Raw genomic sequence first — 8,945 nt, 5'->3', positions numbered from 1 at the left:
TAGGCTCACGAAAAACTTGAATAATGACAAAGAGTTGAAGGAGTTGGAATCATATTTTCTGAAATGCAGCTTCTTGAAGACACATATACCACTCTCGGGGGGTGTCAGTGTGCCAGGGATTTAATATTCACGTGATCACAAGTTTTTTCTTGTTAATAACACATGTGAACATGTTAATAACATGTTTACATGATTACACATTCACAAAATAGTAGGTTGCTGGTTACCTGGTAACCGGCCAAAATCCCGCCGGGATTCAGAAAAACCCGGCGGGAACCGCCGGGGCCATCAAAATTCCCGCCGGGCAACATATTTCTATACATATGAAGCTCGCGGGGCCCCTTGGGGATTTATTACTTGACAGTTGTTTACACACAGGTAATGTCTTATCTGCATGTGGGTAGTGTGGGTGTGTGAGTACTCGTGCGGGCAGCCGCCCACAGTCGCAGTGCGCGGCTAGATGTGGGTGGTCCACCACACGAGAGATGCGTGTGTGTGTGTAAGGCCATTCTTCGGAATAGTGCTTATCATGGGGCACATGGTCGGTAACGTGACCAAGTTGTGTCCTATGGTAAGTATGGCACGTTGTAATGGTAGTAGTCGGTAACGCGACAAGCATAGTATCATTATGACGATGTCACCTTCCCTTCCCTTTATCAAATGCAGGCATATGGTCGGTAATGCGGCTAATTTATGTCCGTATCCAATTTCTATTCCCATAGATTCGAGCGGCACCTTGTTGGTAACGCAGCAAAATGGTGTCGTTCACTAGTGCATATGCTTTGATTGCATATTGCGGCATTTTAATCTCTCTCTCTCTCTCTCTCTCTCGCTCTATCTCTCCCTCGATTCACGTGATTATGGCTAGAAGGATATGTATATATGACAATGAATATTTAGCTTGACTGTTTAGTGCCTTTCCTCTCTATCTATGTCTTGATACTCTCTCTCTCTCTCTCTCTCATATGTTTCTCTTGATCTACTTGATTGGTGGTAGCAGTTCAGTGAATGTGCAACAATGGATGCTTCTTTTGTTTGATCAATGATAATTAATGTGATACACTTGTTACGGTTGTTTTACCTGTTTTAGTGTAAAACGTAAATGGATAACATGTTGATGTATTGCTTGATGTTGTTTTCAATACTATTGTTTGATATTCGATTTTTGTTCTGTATCTAAAGATATTTGCTAGATTTGCGACGATGGCCACCATGCTCTGCACCGAAGAGAGAAAGATCATCCTGCGAGCCATTCGCACTGAGGCAGTTATCATAGTGTCACAATGTTCAGAAGAAGCTGTAGAAAGACTAATGAGTCAGATATCCTCACGAGACCTCGTCGTGCAGATCTGGGAAAATGCACAGCGTCGTCTTAGATGCGAAGGCAACGCTGAATTGTGTGAAAGACGGAAGTTAGTCGACTTTGACTACCAGCACAGGATATGCACTATCTTGGGGAGTATGCGTTCGGCATACGAGGATCTCAGAGATGCCGCACCACCTTCTGCCGACTTACGCCGTCTAAAACTGTGGGACGTAACATGGAACGAGTAGAAGGTGAAGAGCAAACGTATGAGAGTTCTTTCTGCAGACACACTTCCCAAAAGAGTGCGCATCGCCCCCCGCTGCACCGGCGGATGTGACAACCGGATGTGACAAGGACGGGCGCAATCATGCGTACCATTTTCAATGAGCGATGTACACACCTTATCGGCGTTCCACATGAGGCCTTGATCGAGGGGCAAACAATAGGGTCAGGAGCTTTTGGCACAGTGAAGGAGTATAAGGTCCAGGGCATCTCATTTCTTCAAGAGCACGTTACTTTTTGCGGAAAGCTTTACAAGGGAGAAGGCAGCTCAAGATTTGAGAGCTTTCAGGCAGAGTAGGGCATGCAGGTTCTACACCCGTCCATCGTGCGATGCATAGCCTTCACCAAGGAATCGCCGTGGATCACTATTTTTCTGTTATATAACGGTGGCTTGCTGGGTGACATGCTCTTGAAGGTTTCTTTCAGATACAGTGAGTTTACCAGAGCGATGTACCGCTTGGATCAGGGATGGAAAAAGCCCCCGCCTGCTGACATACAATTAAGCCAAGTGCAGCTCGCTCAGATAAAGGAGGTGGCTTTGAATATGCCTCACATTATGCATGCCCTGGTGGATGGCCTAGCAGCCGCACACATGGCTAGCATCATTCACACTGACCTACATCCCTTCAATGTTGTGCTAGATTTTACAAGGATTTAAAAGCACGCATTGGTATCATTGACTGGGGCCTTCTGCTGAGAGCGCCCAAAAAGCGAGTATCGCTCAATTTTATATTCGAAGCCAGTAAAAATCCAAAAAGGTGGTAGAGGCTCAAGCTTATGCTGACAGGGAGCGGAACAAGCGACCATGGATAGCTCTAGATATTTTTTATCCTCTCTTGGAAGATTCATACACTCCTGCGACGAGCGATGTTTTCGCCTTGGGATATTTATTAGAGGTGTTATATGACTTTTGGAGGAAAGTGTAGGAGTTGTGGTGGGCGACAGTACTCACACGACAAAGCCACCATAGACGCAATTATATATAAAGTCAAAAATTGGATGCGCTTGCCTAATCGTGATGAGAGAAAGTCTCTCTTGAAAGTAGCAGAATTTTTTAGATCACTTAAGACTAAACCAGCAAGGGTGCAACGTCCGCCGCTGGTGGAGCTATCTGTATCATTTAATCCTATTATGTAATTGAACATGGTGTCCGCCTTACTTTGAAGAATGACCAATGTTTTCTAGTGTGTGCAATGTTTTGAAGTATTTTTATGTTAAGTGGATACTTTCCAAGTCTTTGCATTTCATCTTTCATCCCGTGGTGTTTAAAATTAAGTTTTTGAGGATAATGATGAATTTGTCGTACGTTTTATTTTATAGTTCATTAAAAGCCTAAAGCCATCTTTATTTGTCCTCTATTCGTGCAGACATGAGAGACGCACAAGCGAACGAGCGCCACGAGATGGCTAAGAAGTCGTACGAGCGCATGAAATCCCTTGCACACGGATTGACTGCTCGTGAAGCGACTAGAACGTCGTGTCGGTTGTCAAAATGGGCAAACCCTTCTTATGCCCAATGGAAAGACATCAACAAACAAATAACCACAGATATGATTAAACAGATATGGCCATGCCCAGATGGCGAGATCAAGAAGGGAAGGTGGAAGGTGTCGTGGTGCAATCAAGACGACATCAGAAATAATGCCGAACGAATATTCTTAGAAGTGTACGGTCGTCCTCTCCACAATGCAGATGCTCCACTATATTTTGCCAAGATGCTGTATGCCCAGTTTGTCCTGCAAATGCCTGTGGACTTCGCTTTTAGAGAGGTCACGGTCAACACCCACGATTTGCGTGAAGAGACAGTGACCTCCTTCACAAGAGAGGAGCTTGCTCTCATGTGGTGGAAGGTAGAGCTGAACGCGGTTAAAGACAACCTAGGGGCAAAGCTCACAGAGAAGGAGCAAGAAGCAATGAGATTGTCATAGGCCCAAACTCCCCCCCGCCGGCCAACAGACAGGTTCAAGAGCAGCTCACCCGGCTTAGCCAAGATATGCAAGGACTATCTGCACGTTTAAATACTATGCGTCAAGGGAATCATATTTCACATTTTTTGATGCATCTTGAGCTTGTGGGGGCTGCTAGCGGTGCTACTAGTTCCTCCACCTCGTAATGTCCCGTGTGCTACAAACCATTCGACGGTTGGAGCGGCCACTATGTTCTACCATGTGGCCACTACTATCACTTGATATGCTTGGTGAGACAGATGCAGAATGTGTCCACATGTGCATTGTGCGGCATAGCAATTAACCGTGGTATTTATGCTATGTTCGGTATGGCTAATGAATACAAACCACCGGGGTCACCCTCTGCTACTCCTAGTGTACTTCGCAATCTCTTTCAAGACGAAAGCTAAATGTACAAACACTTCTTGCGTAATGGCAATGTTTTTGTAATGACAAATTGTAATGACAAATTGAAATCTTTCATTTGAGTTGATAATTCATATAATGAACTTAATTTTAAGGAACTTCAAGTTCCTTCTTCCCCTATGTCAACATCGTGCTCTAAAATCCTTTCACTGTCTACTCTCCCATCTGCTTGATTGAGCTCATCCGAGTCAATGCTCAGATTATCTTCTATCTCAAGGCTAGTGCACAACGTAGGTCCAACATCAAAGTGCTCGTCTTCTACATCATCATAATCGTACATCCATCTGGACATATCTTCTTCATATTCTTCGCTTTCAATGTGTTGCAAGATTTTTTCATTGCAATACATGTAAACAAGTTTATCAGCTCGGTCTGTAAGAAGTCGATTGCGAATAGTGCTGTGAATATATTTGTACATGCTCCAGTTTCTTTCTGAGCCTGAGTTCGAAGAACACTGGCCTAGAACCTTCATCGCAAGGTTGCGCAACAAAGCATAGTGCTCACCACCATTCATCATCCACCACTTCCATGCAGGTTGCTCTTTAGCCATTTGTTGAACAAGGGAGTTGGAAAAAAGACCTTCTTTCAATCGAAAACAGGACATCTCTTTTATACATTTTACACGATCATCAACATTGTCATAAAAAGTGTTAACCACTGTGTAGAAATCCTGAACCACCTCAACGTTAGACATCAAATCCATATTCCAGTATTCAGATCTAGCATATAAGTAGCACTGTGTAATGGTGTATGCGCTTGAATCCATCTGGCATGGAAGTACTTCAAGAGGACTTTTCTTTCTCGGGACTGGAGAATGGTACACGTTTTTTTTCTTCACTCCACCTAAAAAGTGTTCTCTTAATCGAGGGACCCCACCTGATCTTACTGCGTGGCATAGCTTACACTCCCAATCTATGAATCGGTCACCGATGTTAATTGCATATTGCCACTCTATCCCAGGTGCCTTTTTTTTCTGCTATTTTGAATTTGGGCTCTATTAGAAGTATCGCTAGGTCCAACGTTTTCTTCCATCTCAAATAACCTATTCAAGCAAGCATACAATAATGAATACACAAATGAAGTAACAACAAAGCCACTCACATATTACAAAACATATATCACCACAGAAATATAGAAGCCTTAAAAAACCAAGTGATTACTGAAAAGCTAAAATGTAGCCAAGCAAAAATCTGAAACTAGTTTGAATCTATTTTGACAAAAATAAAAGATCGTCATATATGTTGATCGTCATATATGTTGTTTATTGTTTTTATTTTAAAAGAGAAAGACATCCATGACGATTCATGCTAACTGCAAAGGATGACTGAAAGTTTTTTTGCCCATAGGAATTTTATTTTTCAACTTACAGAACCGTAGATATTAATTTTTGCTAGACTTTTAGTGTCACGACAAGACAAGACGAATGCATAAATGTGTATTCTAAGATTAAGATATATGTAATTGACAGCATGCATACAATGCACATTGCACCCCCGATGAAGGATGTCTTTCGTACCCAATCAAGGATACTTTACACAAATCAAAGATCTATGATTGCCCAATACTCTAGTGGACTAAAGACCTTCTCTATTAAGACTCTAACATTGACAAAGCAAATCAAAGATCTATGTTTGCCCAACACTCTAGTATAGGACAATAGACCCTTGTCTAATAAAGACTATATCAAATATCAAGAACCAATACAAACCCCTAAGGAGTACTCTTGGCTCCATCAAACCATTTATAGAGCAGAATAAGGTAGACTACCTGCGCTGCTCGAACGCAAAGTTGAAGTGACTCCAACTTTGTCTGTAAATCTCCAGGAGTATTAGCTCTACGAACCACACTCTGCCCAAAATTCAAAGAATTGAGGACTAGTGGCTCAGTAGCCTTAGGAGTGCCAACAAGGAAAGATAATAGCCCCTAAGATAAGGACGTTCTTCCCTAGAGGACGCTCCTAGCCAACCGGGAGCTCTATAAGCACTTCAGGAAAGATGTGACGCCCCCAAAACAAGGACAATCTTCCCAAAAAGCCGGCTGAAGGGTGTCGGACGCCTTTTATTAATAAGAAATATGCCCGTCGGGATTCTTTGTTTCCCGGCGGGGCTGTCGAGAAACAAAGAATCCCGGCGGGTTTACAGGAATAGTAAGTTTTGGCTGGTAAGAGATCAAGTCTTGTGAATATATGTTGTGATCACATGTTTTAGAATGTTAATAACACGTTTTGTTAACGTGATCACGAATTTGTGAACACGTTTATGAAATTCCTGGGTGTCACTCATAAATATGTAAGCGTAGCACATGGATTCAACAAAGGGATTTTTTAAATCCCCTTTTTACACATTTTTTACATACAGAAGGGTACCATTTAAAGGGGGTATTCATAGGTTGAATAGAAAAAGGGTGTGTTTTATTCATAAAAATTAAACACATAAGGGATCTTTAAACTAGGCCTTGAACGCACATGATACAGAGGGTTTATATATAGTGAACCCCCTAAGATACCACTCCTTATCACTCTCCAGCATTCCTCTAGCTTCACATGCAACTTTAAAACAGTGATACAAATGTTCGTTCACTGTTCGTACATCCTCAAAAGATTTGTAGCCTTTATACACTCTGAGTAACATGTGTAGATAGTATTGCTCATCTACGCTCGGGCTAACATTATACATATATCCAATCATATTTCCTTTTTTTAGTGAAGATCTTGAAATTTCAAGGGTACCCCAAAAGTTAACCGAAAAGGAGTGTAGCCGGTGGTGACTTTATATGCAGTGTAGTAAGCAAATGAAGCGATCAACAACTTCCTATATGTCTTTGTAGGTGAATGTGATAGAGTTCTCTATAGGGTTTTGAGTGATGGCCTTTTTCTTAATGCTAAATAGAAAATTCTAAGACTTCATGTATATACATTCTTTTGACTAGACATAACAGCCATGGATTATTTTAAGTCATGGGCAAGTCTAGTGTGAACACATTCCATTTGTATATAAGGTATTTTTGGCATAATGTAATACACAATCATCAACCTTGTAATAGAATAATTGTAAGCTCTTATGTCAACCCTCTTGCTTGTTTTCTCTTGCCTTTCTATGCTTTCTTGATGAGTCCATGCTAGATTAGGGTTTGGTTATTGGATCTCTCTTACTTGCTTGAGATTTTCATCTCTCCCTCTCGTCCATAGTGTAGGGATCTACCTCTTTCCTCCACCTAGGAAGCTTTAGCTCCCCCATGGAGCTCTCCAGTGTGACAATGGAATAAGGAAGCTTTAGCTCCCCCATGGAGCTCTCCAGTGTGACAATGGAATAAGGAAGTAGATATAATGTGCTAGCTAGCACACCCGCATTGGGGAGTTGCATTTGGTGGCTCTAAGGTGAAGTTCCCATGACACTGAAAGGCTAGGTAAGCTTTTAACTTGAATATATGACCTTAGTACATGTGTACAATTAGTGCTAGCAATGAAATATGAAGGGATACATATCTTAATATATTAATGTTCATCTTCTAAATTACTCTTATGCATTGTTGTAGCATATTCATGTGTGGAAGAGTTTTCAATTATCTAACTAGAGTGAAGACAAAGTGGAGAAAATAGAAATAGAATGGGATTCACAAGCTTATATGCATTGTTAAAGAAATACTTCATAGAATGAGAAGATGGTAAGTGTTTGCTAATTCAAGAATAATAAAATTACTCACATGAAAACATTACATATCTTTGTATGCATCTTTCATGGATATTGAGTCTTTGTATGAATTTGTAATAGATATCAATCTACTTTCATTAGCTTTATATTTTACTATATTTTTATTCTTTTACACAAATTATTAAAACTAAATGTGTTTTTAATGAAGAAGGGTAATTTTCCATAGTTATGACCAAATAGGGGAATATGGGTGCTTGAAATCACCACACGTTGGAAGGATATTTTTATATCTTCAAAAAAGAATTATTTGAATGCCTTCTAGAAGTCTTATATATATATATATGTGCAAGATGATAAATACCACATCCCTTTTCCATGATATGTGTATAATTAATCATTTTTTTTATCAACAATCCTTTTTTTTAGTGTAAGTAGAAAGAAACCTTTGTTGATCAATTGAGGAGAGAAATTTCCCTAGTTATAAGGTAGGATAAGGATATGGTGGCTTGGAAACATATTAAATCTCCACATGTGAAAGGATATCTATATACTTTAAACAAATTATTATCCAAAACACTAAGGCCAAAAGTCTTATATATTGTATCATGTCATCTTTCCATGATATGTGTCTCGTGCAAGTGAAAAACAACCTTCATTGACCAAAGTTTTTTTTCTCATGAAATTAAAAACTTTGTTACTAATGTTGAGGAAGAGATGTACCCTCTATATATAATATAACGCAGCTCTCTTCTCTGTGTGCCATGCATTGGCTTTTTTTACTCTCAACATTGACTTGCCTCGCCACCGCATGCACGGTGCCCTCATCTGTAGCTTGAGCTGGCGCCTCCCACATTGACATGTTACCCTACCCTCCCTCGATGCAGAGGTGCAGGCTACGTTGCAAGGGCTTCCACTGCCGCCCTCCCTCTAGACTAGGTTGCAGGCTTTCATCGATGTCATCCTCCATCCACATAGTGCTGTAGAGACTCCCCATTCAAATTTCTCATCACTTCAGGCTCCTTTTGCGTGTTCTCTTCTTCTCTAAGGACATCACCACCTCCCATAGGACCCAAGTTCTCACATGACAAGCATAGGAGAGGGTAGGGGAGGTAAAAGTGGAGGAGAGAGTGGCGAGTTTGTTGGGAGTTTCCTCCTACAGGCGCGCAAGAGAGGGCAGAGGGGGGTAGTGGGGCTAATTGCATGGAAAAGTTTGTAGCCTTAAGGAGGGTGTTCAAGAGTCACCTAGTTAAACAAGATCACATATAGCTACTCATAAAAACTTAGGTGCCCAAGTGTAAACAACCAAGGGTCAATACATAAGCCGATTTCTCATGAA

This window comes from Cibotium barometz, chromosome 21, assembly GCF_041138505.1.
Source record: "Cibotium barometz isolate CiBa-2024 chromosome 21, ASM4113850v1, whole genome shotgun sequence".
NCBI lineage: Eukaryota > Viridiplantae > Streptophyta > Polypodiopsida > Cyatheales > Cibotiaceae > Cibotium > Cibotium barometz.
Note: the sequence above shows the minus strand (reverse complement) of the source record.